This window comes from Triticum aestivum, chromosome 6B (genome assembly GCF_018294505.1).
Source record: "Triticum aestivum cultivar Chinese Spring chromosome 6B, IWGSC CS RefSeq v2.1, whole genome shotgun sequence".
Classification (NCBI taxonomy): Eukaryota; Viridiplantae; Streptophyta; class Magnoliopsida; order Poales; family Poaceae; genus Triticum; species Triticum aestivum.
Genome location: NC_057810.1, coordinates 24,877,654 through 24,896,867, shown reverse-complemented (window position 1 = coordinate 24,896,867; position 19,214 = coordinate 24,877,654).

The window sequence follows — 19,214 nt, the reverse complement described above, 5'->3', positions numbered from 1 at the left end:
GAAAACACAACCAGCACAACTATCCAAGAGGTCCTTGGAAGCATCGATTAGTCCATTATAGAAGATATCAAGTATTTCGTTTTTCTTAAGAGCATGATCAGGCAAAGCATTAAGTAATCGGAGAAGCCTCCCCCAAGCTTGTGGGAGACTTTCTTCTTCGATTTGCACAAAATTATATATTTCCCTTAAGGCAGCTTGTTTCTTATGAGCATGGAAATATTTAGCAGAGAAGTAGTAAATCATATCCTGGGGACTACGCACACAACCAGGATCAAGAGAATTAAACCATGTCTTAGCATCACCCTTTAATGAGAAAGGAAATATTTTAAGGATATAATAATAGTGAGATTTCTCATCATTAGTAAACAGGGTGGCTATATCATTTAACTTAGTAAGATGTGCCACTACAGTTTCAGATTCAGTGCCATAGAAAGGATCAGATTCAACTAAAGTAATAATCTCAGGATCAACAGAGAATTCATAATCCTTATCAGTAACAAATATATGTGAAGTAGCAAAAGCAGGGTCATGTTTCATTCTAGCATTCATAGTCTTCTATTTCAGTTTAGCTAATAATTTCTTAAGATCTGATCTATCATTGCAAGCAAGAAAATCTCTAGAAGTTTCTTCATCCATAACATAACCCTCAGGGACAACAGGTAATTCATATTTAGGGGGAGAACCTTCATCATCACTATCATCAATATTATCAGTCTCAATAATTTCATTCTCCCTATCCCTAGCAAGTTGTTCATCAAGAAATTCACCTAATGTCACAGTAGTATCAAGCATAGAAGTAGTTCCATCACATGTATCATGCATAGCAGAAGTGGCATCATCAATAACATGCGACATATCAGAATTAATAGCAGAAGTAGGTTTAGGTGTCGCAATTTTACTCATAAAAGAATGAGAATCAAGTGCAGAGCTAGATGACAGTTCCTTACCTCCCCTCGTAGTTGAGGGATAAATTTTAGTTTTTTGATCTTCCAAGCTCTTCATAGTGATCAGCAGATACAAATCCCAAGTGACTCAAAGAATAGAGCTATGCTCCCCGCAATGGTGCCAGAAAATAGTCTTGATAACCCCGCAAGTATAGGGGATCGCAACAGTTTTCGAGGGTAGAGTACTCAACCCAAATTTATTGATTCGACACAAGGGGAGCCAAAGAATATTCTCAAGTATTAGCAGTTGAGTTGTCAATTCAACCAAACCTGGATAACTTAGTATCTGCAGCAAAGTATTTAGTAGCAAAGTAGTATGGAAGTAACGGTAACAGTAGCAAAAGTAAGAGTAGCAGTTTTGTTGTAATTGTAACAGTGGCAACGACAAAGTAACTAAGCAAAGAATAATATGTGAAAAGCTCGTAGGCATTGGATCAGTGATGGATAATTATTTCGGATGCGATTCCTCATGTAATAGTTATAACATAGGATGACACAGAACTAGCTCCAGTTCATCAATGTAATGTAGGCATGTATTCCGAATATAGTCATACATGCTTATGGAAAAGCACTTGCATGGCATATTTTGTCCTACCCTCCTGTGGCAGCGGGGTCCTAATGGAAACTAAGGGATATTAAGGCCTCCTTTTAATAGAGAACCGGACCAAAGCATTAACACTTAGTGAATACATGAACTCCTCAAACTATGGTCATCACCGGTAAGTATCCCGATTATTGTCACTTCGGGGTTAACGGATCATAACAGATAATAGGTGACTATAGACTTGCAAGATAGGATCAAGAACTCACATATATTCATGAAAACATAATAGGTTCAGATCTGAAATCATGGCACTCGGGCCCTAGTGACAAGCATTAAGCATAGCAAAGTCATAGCAACATCAATATCAGAACCTAGTGGATACTAGGGATCAAACCCTAACAAAACTAACTCGATTACATGGTAAATCTCATCCAACCCATCACCGTCTAGCAAGCCTATGATGGAATTACTCATGCACGGCGGTGAGCATCATGAAATTGGTGATGGAGGATGGTTGATGATGATGACAGCGACGGATTCCCCTCTCCGGAGCCCCAAACGGACTCCAGATCAGCCCTCCCGAGAGGTTTTAGGGCTTGGCGGCGGCTCCGTATCGTAAAATGCGATGAACCATTCTTATGTTATTTTTTCTCCGCGAAAGCAAATATATGGAGTTGGAGTTGAGGTCGGTGGACGTCCAGGGGGCCCACGAGGCATGTGACGCGCCCTAGGGGAGGGGGCGCACCCTCCACCCTCGTGACCAGGGTGTGGGCCCCCTGGCGCTACTTCTTTCGTTAGTATTTTTTATTAATTCTGAAAAGTTGCTCCATGGATTTGCAGGTCATTCCGAGAACTTTTATTTCTGCACAAAAATAAGACCATGGCAGTTCTGCTAAAAACAACGTCAGTCCGGGTTACTTCCATTCAAATCATGCTAATTAGAGTCCAAAACAAGGGCAAAAGTGTTTGGAAAATTAGATACGACGGAGACGTATCACATGTACTAGTATATGAAACTAACTTCGGTGAACCAGTTCATTAGTAAGGTGGACAAGATTAAACTACCATGTCTTCTATTGCCAAGTAGTACATTATAAAAGCATCAAACAAACATATATCTATGTCCTATGGTCATTGCATTGTGTTGCCAAATCAAAATAGAGACACGGTACAAATCATATTAGTTCAAGAGAAAGCATCACTGAAAGAATACAAAGCGTGGGAAACTACACGGAACAACAAGATTTCAGATGGGTACCACGGGTCTACATGTACAACAACACTATTGGCCCTGTTATGATGCTAGTAATGTGCATGATATGAGAAGTCAACTATATACATAATTGAAATTGAAATCAATAGAGCTATTTATAAGAGGAAACCTGTTAAAGAAACATGCGTAAACATACCTGTTGTGCCATTGGAGTTTCCATTGGATCGTTCAATTTAAAAATAAGTTTGTATGAGTAAATACAGTGATACAAGGGGCAAAGCAGTATGCATGATAGCAATGGAATCTTAAATGAGAACAGTTGTTCTTCAGGTTTAAGCACTTGTTCTACATGAACAAAGTACAGTAAGACGCAAGCATATAGTACTTAAAATAAAATGAGCTCATAGACCTTACCACATTCTTGGTTCGGGACCAGTAAAGAACAATCCATTCCCAGTCATTGTCCAATAAATGTGTCTCAGGAGAACGTAAGGGAATTTGATGAGTTTCTTTGCCAGTGAAGTACGTTTTCTTTAGGTAATTCCTATACTGTCACAAAGCATTCTTGAAGATAGCAGAGATATTAGCATAGGTTACCTCATCCTGAGTTTCCAAATCGGTCCTTCTCTATAGAGAAAAATGGGAAAATTTGCTGGATTATAACCATAATGGAGTTAGAATATATGGGACAAAGCAAGGTAATTGCCATGAATAACATTACTTACACATAACTCTTGGACAAACACCTGCAACTCGCATTTTCCTTCATCTTCAGTATAATATTTCCATGATGGGAAGATGTGCACATAGGATTTAACAACATCAAATGCGATAGATGCTAAACTATGTATGGCTGGTTGTGCTTCCTCCACAGAAATAGGTGTACTAACTGGTGGAGTTAGGGTTCGCCATGGTAGTACTGATTCTTTGGGCACTAGAGCTTCCTTACTAACTGCTCTTGTTTGGGAGCTCTGTGGTGGAGATGGTGCTGTGTCAACAGGAACTGGGTTACTATCTGCTGGAGTTGGGGTTAGATTGGGTGAAGCTGGTTCTCTGTCCATCGCAGTAGGGGTAAAATCTGCGAGAGTCTGGGTTATGTGTGGTAGGGCTGGTTCTTGTGCATGTACAACCGGGGTTCTATCTCCGCCAAGAGGTAGCACTGTTTTATTTGAAGAACGTGTTTTTATTCCGCTAGATACTACCATCACCCGCTCCAATTCAAATGGCTGATAAACAAGAAACATAGTTGAATGGACATACATTGTATGAGAGACAGATGCGATAGATAGTGTGGAAAAAAGAGGGCATTAAATAGTTGACATGTATATTGTTTAACTAAAACGGATAGCATGACATAATTTCACATATATGATGTCTATCTAAACTGGATAACACATCATAACATAATTCAAAGATATGATGACTAACTAAATAGTATCGCATGACATAATTCACATACATGTTATCTAAGTAACCAGGATCACATGATTTAATTCACATATGTGATTTATATGCTAAGTAGAGAGCATTCGCATATATGATGTCTGAACTAAGAACATGGTGTTGAATATTGCGTATATGATGTCTAAACTATGCAATGCAAGACACCATATGCATGATATGAGCAGTAGAACCATGCCAAGTTAGGGCATACACCTCGGTGGGGAATAGGACTGGTCATCTGTCTCTGAATCCATCTCCGAGAGCTATCGGGACCCAGCAAGAGATCTGCTTCGATAGGTAGCACTGTCTGCTCCGAAGGCCTTGTTTTCACTCTAGATTTGTCCATCACCCACTCAAATGGTTGATTCACAGAAAGAGTAGTTTATTGTACAAACATTGTCGACAAATGGAAATTTAATGAAGAAAAGTATGGGCTAGATATCTTTGAAATATATGATGCCTGGTTAAATAGGATGGCATTGCACATTTCACATATATTAAGGCTGGCTAAAAGACATGAGACTGCATAATTCCCATATATGATATTGAAAATAAACACGTGGCATTACAGAACATATCTAAACTAAGCAGATGACATACATGATGTCGAAAGTAGGCACTGCAAGGCAACATATGCATGATATGACTTAGATCATCATGCCAAGTTAGAGCAAACGCCTTGGGGGGTAAATAGGAGCGGCCAAATGCATCTGAATCCTCCTGAGAACAGATATCTTCCTCTGGATTACAATCTGGAGAGGGAGGGGGGGTTGCCATTGAACTCACCATGGAGCGATGTCTGCATGACATTGTATTGCCGCGCAAAACTGTTCTTCTTTTCTCTACATGTCCAGCATGACTATATACAGTATCTAACATGCATACAAAAAAAATATAGTGAGATTATGTAAGGAGAGCATGCAGAAATCTAGAGTAATGGTAACAACCAATGGATGAATCCAAAAATAATAATAGCAGGCGGATGATTGCTTTAATTTAATAAAAAAACAGATGATGATTGCTTTACTATTTGTTCCCACCCAAGATGAACAACATAGGCATAACCTAGGTGAACCAGATTAGATAGAGATATTATTCATTGCTGCCTCGATATGTGCCCCACAACTAATTTAGAACTCATGTTTGAACATCAATTTGGACCTGACATGGAGTCTAAGAGGTGAATAGGACAATAAAGTAGCAGGTAATATTAAGCAATGCATAACATAACCAGAAACAAAAGAGTGCGACCTCTCTTGTGGACCCATGTACTCCTCAGGTTCATCTGTTGAGTCAATGATGGTGATGCCATTGCGGTGGGTGCCGGCGGCAGGGAAGGAGATCTGAGGTGGCGAAAGACGGCCAGGAGTCGTGATGTCTGGTTTGGTGGATGCTTTTGTCGACGGAGAAGCTCAAGTGAGGTGGACGACGTCGCGGCAGGAGCAGGACAAACCACACAAAGTTTTCTTCGACACCTACCTGTAACTAAAGTAATTTCGTAAGGGCTCATTTGGCTTGCATGATTCTAAAAATGAAGGGATATGAAAAACACTGGAATAGGATAGGAATGCACATGGTAAACATATCATTTGTAAACATAGGATTTCTATCAACTTGGGTGTTTGGTTCACAGGAATTGGAAGAGTAGAGGAATGCAAAGAAACATGGTCAAAATAAAGTGAAACCATATGAAAGCGTGTACAATTAGAATGTTATTCTGCCACTAATGCACTTGGTCTTGTTTTCATGCAGAGGATTTTGAGAAGTACGTCCAGGTGGCTGTTTTGCTCCATTCCTTTCAACAAAATGCATGAATAATTGAATAGTAGAGTGCCATAGGAAAATATCCTATTGCTATGTTTTCCTGTTGAACCAAAATAGCCCTAATGGATCGACATGAATGTAGAGTAATAAGTGATGCAACAAGTGTACAACCTCTTTGCCGTAGCCGTGCCGACCTCAACATCATTGGGTTGGTCGCTGAAGAAGTTGAGGCAGAGGTTGCTGTCGGAGGTGTGGAGGAAGATCTGAGGAATCTGTAGACGGTGTCCAAGGCACGGCCTTGTTGTTATGGATCATTTTGTCGTTGGAGCAGCTCCGGTGAGCCGTAAGACGTCAAGTCTAAAGCAGGAGAAGACATACATCGTTAATCTCAAGTGGGATTCTAATAGCATCTCCAATAGATGATGTAAAATAGATGTAAAATTTACATCACCAAAAACCACCTGACTACAATAGATGAGGTAAATGTTTTTTGACTCTGGACTTAACTGTCAAAACTGAAAGTTACTGTGGAATCTGAATGTTACTGTCAAAACAGAACGCAATGGTAGCAAACAGGCACTTGACATGTAGTTTAGGGAGGGCCTGCAGTTCATCTTCAACCTGCACCCCCTGAGCCGCCAGCCACCACCGACCGAACCGCTGGCCCCTGCGCCGCCTCGCCGCCCCGAAACAACTCCTCACCGCTGGTCCGTCGCTGCCCCACCGCCCCGGCCAGCTCTCTAGCCCCCGCCCCACCCTGAACCTAGGATAGATAGTGGGGTACCTCTTCGGCGAGCCCCCCTCCCCGCTGCGGGTTGTTCTTCCTTAACTCCGTCGAGCCCCCCACCCCCTGAAAATCGACTAACCCAAAAGTTGATTCAGTCAACTAAAGTGTAGCTAATTCAGAGCAGAGCAGCAGCCCGAGTGAGGGGAAGAGCAGCAGCAGCGCGAGCGAGAGCCGGAGTAGCAGCAGCAGATCCGGCTGGTATGGTCGCCGCCGCCGAAGGGGCCTCGCACTGGGGGAGAGCCTCCGTGGAGTTGTCGCCTACAGCACCGGCTTCGAGGTAACAGCTCCATGGGGGTGTGGGATGGAGCACCGTCGGCGCCGGGAGGTCAAGTTAAGGATAAGGTGCGATGCGATGAGTGTACAACCTCTTTGGTGGCACCGAGTAGGCCTCAGCTTCGTCCGAGGAGTCAGTGAGGATGCTGTGGTTCCCGTGGAGCAGGTTAAGGCGATGCTGTGGGGATGGAGCAGCGACGATAGACGAGGCGATCGTCGGAGCAACTCCTTGGAGGTGGAGGACGGGGCGGCTGAACCGGCGGGACGACGAGATGGACGATGGATCCTCATCCGGGGAGGTGGATGAGGGACGTCGAGCTGATGCGGTGGACAACACCGTCAGGGAAGAGGCTCCGGCTAGGCAGCGGTGAGGTGGCGGACGAAGGAGGGTGGTGTTTCGCAGCTGGAGCAGAGAGGTTATGGAGGCCTGGGATTTCGAATGGCGAAAAGGAGGCGATGTGAGGGGGGGGGACCATGACTTAGGGACGTGCTTGTCCAAAATGTAGGGTGTGTTACAAAAGTACTCCCACCAATTTGAACTAGCTGCCCTTTCGGCTCAATGTTAGAAGGGGGATTTCGTGTGTCGGGATTTGGTAGCTAGAGGGAGTTTACGCGCGCGTTGTAATTTCAGGATAGCAAGACGCGGGTTGTGAAGGCGCCAGTTTTGGGAGCACGATATCTGAATTTTCGGGATATAACAAGGCACGGGTTGAATTTTAGGGACAAGCCTAACATGTAATGGTGTACTTGTACGTACCAAATCAATTCGCACTTCCCTCAATGAAAAAAGAAAAAAAAATAAGACTATTCACACCACACAAAGAGAGAGTCTTGTCCCGTTTTACTATACAAATGCTATTCAAAGCTACTCCCTCCTTCCATCTATATAGGGCCTAATCCATTTTTCGAGGCTAACTTCTACCAAATATTAGAGCAATAATATATGACATGCAACTTACACAAAGCACACTGTTAAATTCGTGTGTGAAAGGATCTTTCAATGATATAATTTTCACATTGTGCATGTCATGTACTATTAATCTTGTCAATAGTCAAAGGAGGTCTTAAAAAATACATTGGGCCCTATATAGATGGTAGGAGGGAGTATGAATCCATGTTATGTCCAATTAAATTTTTGTCTGGCTGTATAATGCATGTAACCTACTCATACCAACGTTTTGGTGCATTCCGAATGTCTATACTACCGCTGCAATTCGAACTGAATTTGAATTCGTTTCCCTATTTCAATAAGAATCTACAATCATGATTGTTGCCAACTTCAACCATCATTCTTGTATTACCTTAATAACACACCACATGATTACTATAGAGATAGATATGAACTATGTGCACTATATGAACGCGAATTCTATTTCTTGAATACACTTGATGTTGATTCCAAATAATAGTACATTTGATGTACTAACTATATATTCGTAATCTAAACCATGTTCCATACGTACATTGTGTTTATCACACAAACTATAGTACCCCGCCCCCTACATTATGACAAGTATTTAGCCCTGAGCTGCAAAAGCCACACATTAGCCCAAATTATAATCAATGTTATATATATTATATGTAGTACTAGCAAGATGTCCATGCGTTCCACGGAACATCAACATGATTAAGGGGAGGCCTTATTTGCAAATATGGAGAGGGGTGTGGGTGTCTTTTTTAAAAATTGCCATAGTTCCCTTCCTATCTGTCAGATATAAATCAGATGGCCTATATTGCAGGATGGCAGGCACACCATCATCAACAACTCTGTTTTTTATAAGAGTAGAGATAAAATATATTATATGTAGTATAACATGTTCATAACTACACCATGTGTATCATCGTTATATATATTCACACATGCGTCGGTTTAAAACAATATGATAAATTCTTCAAATATCTGAATTCGCTTTTTATAATTAATTAGGATCTCTATTCGTCTTTTACACCCACACAATCCTCTTATCTTTGTAGCTAGCGCTAATTTTATCTCGTGCATGCACACACCCGCATCCCTCTCACCCTCCCAAAGCATTCTCTAGCTCAATCGCGCAAATTCGTCTTTTCACTTTAGGTCCTTCACCCACGGTATGTGTAGGCCCCCCAGCTCCTTCTTTATGGCACACATCGATCGATATGCCTCTCTAGCCAGGTGTGCCTACCACAAACACAAGATTCCCCTCTTCTCTTATCACCATCCATGCCTCACTCACACCACTCTTTTCATCGATCTCGTACTCGCACACTCCTTCCCCCTCGATACAGTATGCATCTCGCACCACCTCCTAGATGCATCCCTCTCTCTCTATCCTTCTCCCAGGCCTTATTTGCTTCTAACACATACATGCATGTATACCAATCGATCTACCTACATATACCTAGGTCGACTTTAACTATTTTCCCCCCACCCATCGATCAATGTACCACACAAGTTATGTCTCTCCTTTCTCTGACAAAGGACGATTGATCTTCCTATGTAGTTACGTATGCTTACCACAGTGATGTCTCCAATGTATCTATAATTTTTGATTGTTCCATGCTACTATATTACCCGTTTTGGATGTTTATGGGATTTACTTTACACATTTATATCATTTTTGGGACTAACCTACTAACCGGAGGCCCAGCTCGAATTGATGTTATTTTTGCCTATTTCTGTGTTTTGAAGAAAAGGAATATCAAGCGGAGTCCAAACTGAATGAAACCTTCGGGAGCGATATTTTTGGGACAAACGTGATCCAGGGGACTTGGAGTGCAAGTCAAGAAACAAGCGAAGCGGCCACGAGGGTGCCCAGCGCGCTCCCTATGGCTGGGCGCGCCCCCACCCTCGTGGGCCCCTCGATCATCCACCGACGTACTCCTTCCTCCTATATATACCCATGTACCCCGAAAACATCAGGGGCGACCATGAAAAACTATTTGCACCAATGTAACCTTCTGTATCCGTGAGATCCCATCTTGGAGCCGTCGGCGGCGCTCCGCCGGAGGGGGAATCCACCATGGAGGGCCTCTACATCAACTCCAAGGCCTCTCCGATGAGTTGTGAGTAGTTTACTAGAGACCTTCGGGTCCATAGTTATTAGCTAGATGGCTTGTTCTCTCCCTTTGATTCTCAATACAAAGTTCTCCTTCCTCTTCTTGGAGATCTATTCGATGTAACTTTTTTTGTGGTGTGTTTGTCGAGATCCGATGAATTGTGGGTTCATGATCAAGTTTATCTATGAGAAATATTTGAATCCCCTCTGAATTCTTTTATGTGTGATTAAGTTATCTTTGCAAGTCTCTTCGAATTATCGGTTTGGTTTGGCCTACTAGATTGATCTTTCTCGCAATGGGAGAAGTGCTTTGCTTTGGGTTTAATCTTGCGGTGTCCTTTCCCTGTGACAGCAGGGGCAGCAAGGCATGTATTGTATTGTTGCGATCGAGGATAAAAAGATGGGGTTTATATCATATTGCATGAGTTTATCCCTCTACATCATGTCATTTTTCTAAATGCGTTACTCTGTTCTTCATGAACTTAATACTCTAGATGCAGGCTGGATAGCGGTCGATGTGTGGAGTAATAGTAGTAGATGCAGGCAGGAGCCAGTCTACTTCTCACGGACGTTGATGCCTATATACATGATCATGCCTAGATAATCTCATAATTATTCGCTTTTCTATCAATTGCTCGACAGTAATTTGTTCACCTACCGTAATAATTATGCTATGTTGAGAGACGCCACTAGTGAAACCTATGGCCCCAGGTCTATCTCTTATAATATAAGCTTTCAATCTACTTTTATTTGCATCTTTACTTTTCCAATCTATATCATAAAATACCAAAAATATATTTATCTTATCATATTATCTCTATCAGATCTCACTTTCACAAGTGGCCTTGAAGGGATTGACAAGCCCTTTATTGCGTTGGTTGCGAGTTCTTTGTTTTTTTGTATAGGTGCGCGGGACTTGTGAGGAGCCTCCTACTGGATTGATACCTTGTTTCTCAAAAACTGAGGGAAATACTTACGCTACTGTGCTGCATCACCCTTTCCTCTTCAAGGAAAACCAACGCAAGCTCAAGACGTAGCAAGAAGGATTTCTGGCACCATTGCCGGGGAGGTCTTCGCTCAAGTCAAGACATACCAAGTACCCATCACAAACTCATCTCCCTCGCATTTACATTATTTGCCATTTGCCTCTTGTTTTTCTCTCCCCCACTTCACCCTTGCCGTTATTCGCCATCTCTTTCCCGACCTCTTTCTCCTCTCTCTTTCGCTTGCCTTTTTTTGTTTGCTTGTGTGTTGGACTGCTTGTCGCGATGGCGCAAGATAATACAAAATTTTGTGATTTCTCCAATACCAATAATAATGATTTCCTTAGTACTCCGATTGCTCATCTTAATGATGTTGAGTCTTGTGAAATCAATGCTGCTTTGCTAAATCTGGTTATGAAAGATCAATTCTCCGGCTTTCCGAGTGAAGATGCCGCTACCCATCTAAACAACTTTGTTGATTTGTGTGAGATGCAAAATAAGAAAGATACGGATAACGATATTGTTAAATTGACATTATTTCCGTTTTCACTTAGAGATCGTGCTAAAATTTTGTTTTCGTCTTTGCCTAAAAATAGTATTGATTCATGGAATAAGTGCAAAGATGCTTTTATCTCTAAATATTTTCCTCCCGCTAAGATCATCTCTCTTAGGAACGATATTATGAACTTTAAACAACTTGATCATGATCATGTTTCCCAATCTTGGGAAAGAATGAAATTGATGATTCGCAATTGCCCTACTCATGGTTTGAATTTATGGATGATCATACAAAATTTTTATGCCGGATTGAATTTTGCTTCTAGAAATCTTTTAGATTCGGCCGCGGGAGGCACGTTTATGGAAATCACCTTAGGGGAAGCTACTAAACTTCTTGATAATATTATGGCTAATTACTCTCAATGGCACACCGAATGATCTACTAGTAAAAAAGTGCATCACTGGTGGAAAAAGGGCCTTTGGTCGCGGTTCGCAACTGCCATTAGTCGCGGTTGCGCAACCGCGACCAAATAGGCGCGACTAAAGGCCCCCCCTTTAGTCGCGGTTGCTTAAGAACCGCGACTAAAGGCCCGTCCACGTGGGCGCCAGGCGGTCGTCGGGGCGGAGGACCTTTAGTCGCGGTTCTTCTGGCCAACCGCGACTAAAGGCCGCCGCAGGTTTAGGGTTTTAGCCCTCCCCCCCTAAACCTGTTTTCTGTTTAATTTGTATTGTTTTATTTCTTTTGTGCTTTATTTTAATTTTGAAGGAGTTTCACATATTCTACGGTACTACATACATGCATATGAATGTACAATTTCAAACAAATTTGAAATTAGAACCAAAAAGAATTCAAGAGGAATATACAATATATATTCAATATCATCGGATGACCATATACAATTTTGAACAAGTTTCCATACATAATTTAGTGCATATAAAGTTCTACGTCCTCGTAATGGTGTTCTCCTTTAGGATGGAGGACTTCCCTCCTGAACCATCCAGCTAGTTCCTCTTGAAGTGGTCGGAAGCGAGCTTTTGGACTAAGCATCATCCGGAGGTTATTCCTCTGAGCATTGGTATCACTCAGAACCCGCTCAGAGGTGTATCTCCGGATCATCTCACAGACATAGTATGCACATAGATTGGTCCCCGCTGGCTGAATATCCTCACCATTCTTAGCCTTTGACCTTTTGAATTCTAGCTCTTTTTTGAATTCACCGACCTTTGTATCTACGAACCGTCTCCAAACCCTACGAGGCGAAGAAAATTAAATGAACAAGAGAGTTATTAGTTACTTGATATTAGGAAATGAACGAAATAGGCCGATCGATATAGAGCGCAAATGAATGAAAATAATTACTTCTGCAACATTCTTCTCATGCCGCCCCAAAGCTTTGGATCCTTATTCAGAGAGTCGTGGACGAGACATTCTGAGGTGTCAACTTTAATTACTAGCAGAATCCAGTGGAACCTGCGGACACGATACATGCACAGTACGTCATGCATAACTCATCGATTAGCCGGCCACATACCATGCATGGAGTAAACAAAAGAGAATGTGCTCAAGACAGAAACACTCACCCAAAATGGTAAGGAAATAGAATATCACTTTTGAGTTCCTGCTTTGTAAGAAACTGCCACAGGTCTGCCTCCATGTCGGCGGGGTGATGCTCCAACACATATCCATTAACGATGTGTGGGTCAATGAACCCAACATCATGGATGTTCCTTACTCTGCATTCCTTAATCTTCATTCTGCATGTATAATAGCGGACACAACAATATAGTTAGGACATATATATAGTGCAGGCAATATGAACGAGATGGGGTAGAAATAAATCACTTACAGAACGTAGCAACTGATGATAGATTTGTCGAGCTCGCGCAGATTGAAAAGCTGGAACAATTCACTCAGATGAATTTGTACATAGTAATGTTTGAAGTGATGCTCATATCTAACTTCCGCATAAATATATTCTTTGGCGTTTTTATTTTTTATGTAACCCTTGTACCATTTCAGCAGACCTTTCATTTGTGGAGGTAGATCCTCTTCCTGCGCAGGCTCGACGAGAGGCCCATTCTTCACATATGTAATTACTACCTCCTTCACTGGCGCCTCATCAAGGCCTAACAGTTCACGAAGAGTAATACCTAAGTTGGCCGCTTGTTCTCTGGCACTCGTTACAGTCAATCCATGTGCTGCCGCAGCTGCTATGATATCGGGGTCATCCGGACCGGCGGCTTTCACTATAAGCGGGGCAATCGATTGTTTACTTTGTTCCCCCAGCTGGGCAACTCGTTTCCCGCTTTTTTTACTTTCTAATTCCATTTTCTCGGCCTCCTCCAAGGCTTTGTTCTCCTGGTTCTCTGCCCGCTCTTTCTTCTCCTTCAACATGAGTGCCTGCCTACGAAGTTCACATGCATAGTCGTCAGGCAGATTCTTCGCGGCTTGGGACGGTGTGCTCAAAAATGACTTAGCCCACTTCTTTTGCTCATCAGAAAATACTGGCTTGGGCTCGGGCTCTCTTTTCTTCTTGCAGTCCGCCTTCCATTTCTCATGATCAGCAGCCGCGGCCGCGGCAGTTTCCTCGGCACTACGTTCCCAAGGCCTTGTGGGGAGAGGCTTCAGTGATGGCTCCGGTACCTTTGTGGTCTTAGGTACATAAGGGTCCGGGTTAATAATCCAGGACTGCTTCTGCTTCTTTGCCGGAGGTGGATTGGGGGGCGGCGTCTGATCACCCGCCGGACGAGGACTGGGGGGCGGCGTCTGATCACCCGCCGGACGTTGTGGACTGGGGGGCGTCGGCTGACGTGACGGAGGTGTAGGTGAACCGCCACTACCGTAGGGGGGTGGACTTGTTGTCCTTGGCGCCTCGCCTGGAAACTTGATAAACTTCTTTTGCCATAGAATGAAATGGCGCTTGACATCTCCAAGTCTTTTCTCCCCTTCAGGTGTAGCAATGTCAATCTCCAGGTCCTCAAACCCTTGGACTATGTCCTCCACCGTGACACGAGCATAGCCATCTTGAATGGGGTTGTTGTGGTGGAGTGCTCCAGGTAAACATGGTAAAGCACTGCCGATGGCTACCTTCATGGACATGTTCCCGATAGGATAATACAGATGACATTCTTTCATCTCCTTTATATCGTCCACGGGGTAGCGAGGAGGCTCCGGTGCAGTAATTTCGACCACCAGAGGCTTCGGTGCAGTAATTTCGACCACCAGAGGCTCCGGTGCAGTAATTTCGATCGTCGGTGCATCTGCACCAGCCGGTGGGGCCTCCGTGGAAGACACACTGCTTCTCCGCTGCTGGCTTCTGAGATCCGCTGGATGATCTTCATGCTGCGCCCGAGCTGCATCTCTTTCGGCTACTAGTACACTCACGGTTTTCTTCATCACATCCATTTCCGATGCCAACCGCGCCACAACATCTGCTTCCCGATCCATCTTTCTCTTCCGGCTTCTGTAACCGTACGGGTCATCGTTCTGGGGGAACCCTATTTTCCACGGAATGTGCCCCATGCCTCGTACACGTCCTCCGTGTTCAGGATTCCCGAGGGCTTTTGTCAGCATGTCGTTCTCTCTGTTGAACTTGATCTTCCCCTCTTGAGCATCCCTCATTGCGTCAATAAGGGCTTGGGTGGGTTTAATTATTTTGCCCCGGTAAACACACTCCCCTGTCTCCGGGTTCAGCGTTCCCCCATGCCCGTACCACCAGCTTTTGGCCCTTGGGTCCCATCCCTCCGTACCTGGACGGATTCCTCGCGCCCTCAGCTCGTTCTCCATCTTCTCCCACCTAGGCTCCCAAACGCGATACCCTCCTGGCCCCATAATATGATTGTACTCCTTCTTAGCCGCATTTTCCTTATTTTTTTCGATATTTGAATGAACTGCTCCGATTTCTTTTGCTTCACAAATTCTGGCCAATCATGTTTCAGTTTCTCATATTGTCCTTTGAAATCCGGAGTCTTGTTCTGCTTGACAAAGTCATGGGCTAGATTTTGCTTGAATTTCCGGAATGCGTCGGCCATCTTATGAAGAGCGAACTGTTTGACTAGCCTCCTCCTCTCCTTGTTTTCCTCAATCTTGTTACCCTCCTCATCGAATTTGTTGTATTCTGGAGGTAGAACGAAATGTTCCATAAGCTTCTTGAAGCAATCTTTTTTTGTTCTCTTATCGACAAAAGTGAAACCAGCTATTCGTGCCTTCTTTGGCTTATTCCACTCCTGGACGGTGATCGAGACGTTGTCTCTAACAACGGCTCTGCATTGGTTGACAAACTTGGTGGCGTTCTTGTGGGGCTCCAGCGGCCTGCCGGTTGCACTGTCGACAACCTCGATGGTGCATGTTTCTCCTTGTTTCATCGTCTTGGTTGCGCCACGCTTTGACGACGTACTCGATTGTTTCGACGATCCGGCCGAGGGCTAAAATAAGAAAGAGAGTCACGCGCGTTAGTACACACATATTTATTCAAATCAGTTAGTTTGTATCACCAGAGGCTCAATGTATATATATACCTTGGCGCCGGAGGTGGTTGCTACTTCCATTTGAAGATCGTCGTTTATCGACGTTTGTTCAGCATCATCTTGCTGATGGCGCCCTTCATCTTCACCGTCAAGGTTCAGATAAGAAGAGATATCATCTTCTTCTTGTCCGGTCGGCACATATAGAATATCGCCGTTTATGATGCCGAACATATGTGCTTCACCGTCCGGATCATAGTTGTCCATAATCGGGTCAGCTCTATCGTCCGCCATTATGTCAGTCCTGAAAACATGTAGTAAAAACAAATTAATTAAGTGAAGAAGGGGGCGGTGGCGGTGGCGGTGGCGAAAGGGCGGTGGCAAAAGGAGGGGGCGAGGAAGGGGTGGGAGAGGGTGTCGCGGTAGAGCGCGAGACGGGGCGGCAGACGACGGCGTCACAGAGAGGGAGGCGAGGACAACACACATGTATAACCCTCGCCGCCCCCTCTTGATCCCAAAAAAAACACCGCGCGCATCGCCGCCCCCTCTCCGTATATGCGCGGGGTCGTGTACATTTTTTTAAAGCGGGATCGTTGTACATTGACGCGCGGGGTCGTTGTATATATTGATTATCAAGTTTTACTTTTTTTGTTGTTAATTATCAAGTTTTATATACGTTTTTTTGTTAATTATCAAATTTTACGGTTTTTTTTGTTAATTATCAAGTTTTAAGTTATTTTACCATTTTTGTTAAACTAATTAACTAGTTAAAATTAAAAAGAACAAAAAAAGAAAAAAAAGAAAAAATTCCGGTGGCCCGCGGCGCCCCTCTCTCTCTCCATGATCTCGCTCTCTGTCTGAGACCGGTGGCCCGTGCGCGCGCGGCAGTACCGAGGCCGGCCGGCGGCGTTGAGGGCGGGCGAGCGAGGCGGCGCGCGCGCGGTGGGCGAGGGAGGCCGGTGACGGCCGGCGGCGCCGTACGTGTGGGCGAGAGGGGACGGCGCGCGTGGGCCGGGGCGGCGCGCGGTGTGCAAACATACGGCGGGCGACGGCGGGCGGCGTCGAGGGCGAGGGCGACGGCGGGCGGCGTCGAGGGCGACGGCGGGCGGCGTCAAGGGCGAGGGCGACGGCGGGCGGCGTCGAGGGCGAGGGCGACGGCGGCAGGCCTTCGGCGCGGTGTTGAATCGGAGAAGACGAGAAAGGGTTCGGGCCCTTGTATTTATAGCCCCCCCCCTTAGTCGCGGTTGGGGAGGCGACCCGCAACTAAAGGGTAACCTTTAGTCGCGGTTGGCCAGACCAACCGCGACTAAAGGGTTTTTTGGCGAGTTTTTGCGTTCCCGCGCGCAACGACCTTTAGTCGCGGTTGGCCAGGCCAACCGCGACTAAAGGTATTTTTCAAAATACTTTTTCTTTTTCAAAATCTTAAAAATACAAATAATATATCAAAAAATTCAGAAAAATAAAACTAATTCAATTCAATATGTTAAAAACACAAATATTATATCAAAAAATTCAGAAAAATAAAACTAATTCAATTCAAAATTCTAAAAATACGAATAATATATCAAAAAATTAAGAAAAATAAAACTAATGCAATTCAAAATGTTAAAAATACAAATAATATATCAAAAAATTCAGAAAAATAAAACTAATTCAATTCAATATGTTAAAAACACAAATATTATATCAAAAAATTCAGAAAAATAAAACTAATTCAATTCAAAATTCTAAAAATACAAATAATATATCAAAAAATTAAGAAAAATAAAACTAATTCAATTCAAAATGTTAAAAATACAAATAATATATCAAAAAATTTAGAAAAATAAAACTAATTCAATTCAAAATTTTATACGCCTAGGCAGGAGTACGACAGCGACGACAGCAGCGACGACGACGGCGGCAACTTAGAAGGCGACGACTACCAGTACAACGGCGGCGGCTATGAAGACTACGAGTATGCATATTATACGCCTAGGCAGGAGTATGACTAAATCACTCCAAATTTCATGTATCATCAGTGGTATCTCGAATCATTCAAAAATGGACACCAAACACATCACGGGTAATATAATTCACATGATCCATTCAACAAAGTTTGGTACAATAAATTATTACACATCATTTCTTCCCTTGTGTCCCTGCTTGCTTACGATTGTGCCGTATCCATGGAGCATCCTCATCATTTAACTTAATGCTTGGGTCGGTGTTCACTTTGAAGGGCGGAATTTCAGCAAACATATTATAATCTTCTGACATGTCTGTCTTGTCCTCCACTCCCACGATGTTTCTTTTCCCTGAAAGAACAATGTGGCGCTTTGGATCATCGCATGATGTACTGATCGTTTTCTTATCTTTCCGTTTCCTCGGTTTGCTACTCATGTCCTTCACATAGAAAACCTGAGCGACATCTTTCGCTAGGACGAATGGTTCGTCAAGGTAACCAAGATTGTTGAAATCCACCATTGTCATTCCGTATTGCTGGTCCACCTTTACCCCACCTCCTGTTAGCTTGAACCATTTGCACCGGAACAAAGGGACCTTAAAGGAGGGTCCATAGTCAAGTTCCCATATCTCCTCTATGTAACCATAATATGTGACCTTTTGCCCATTCTCGGTTGCTGCATCAAAGAGGACACCACTGTTTTGGTTGGTGCTCTTTTTATCTTGGGCGATCATGTAAAATGTATTCCCATTTATCTCGTACCCTTGGAAAGTCGTTATAGTCGAAGATGGTGTCTTGGCCAACATGTACAGCTGATCTATAACATCATTGTCATTCATTAAATGTTTTCTCAACCAACTGCCGAAAGTCTCCATGTGGGCCTTCCTAATCCAGGATTCAGGCTTCCCCGGGTTGTCCGAGCGTAAAATATTCTTGTGTTTCTCAAAGTACGGAGCCACCAAGCTGGAACTGGTCAGTACAGTGTGGTGTGCTTCAGTCAGAGAATGGCCGTCCATACATATCGTTGATTTCCTTCTGATCGTGCCTTTTCCACTTAGTCTCCCCTCGTGCCGCGATCGAGGAAGACCAATCGGCTTAAGGTCAGGAACAAAGTCAACACAAAACTCAATTACCTCCTCATTTCCATAGCCCTTGGCGATGCTTCCTTCTGGCCTAGCACGGTTACGAACATATTTCTTTAATACTCCCGTGAACCTCTCGAAGGGGAACATATTGTGTAGAAATACAGGACCGAGAATGAAAATCTCTTCGACTAGGTGAACCAAGAGGTGCGTCATAATATTGAAGAAGGATGGCGGGA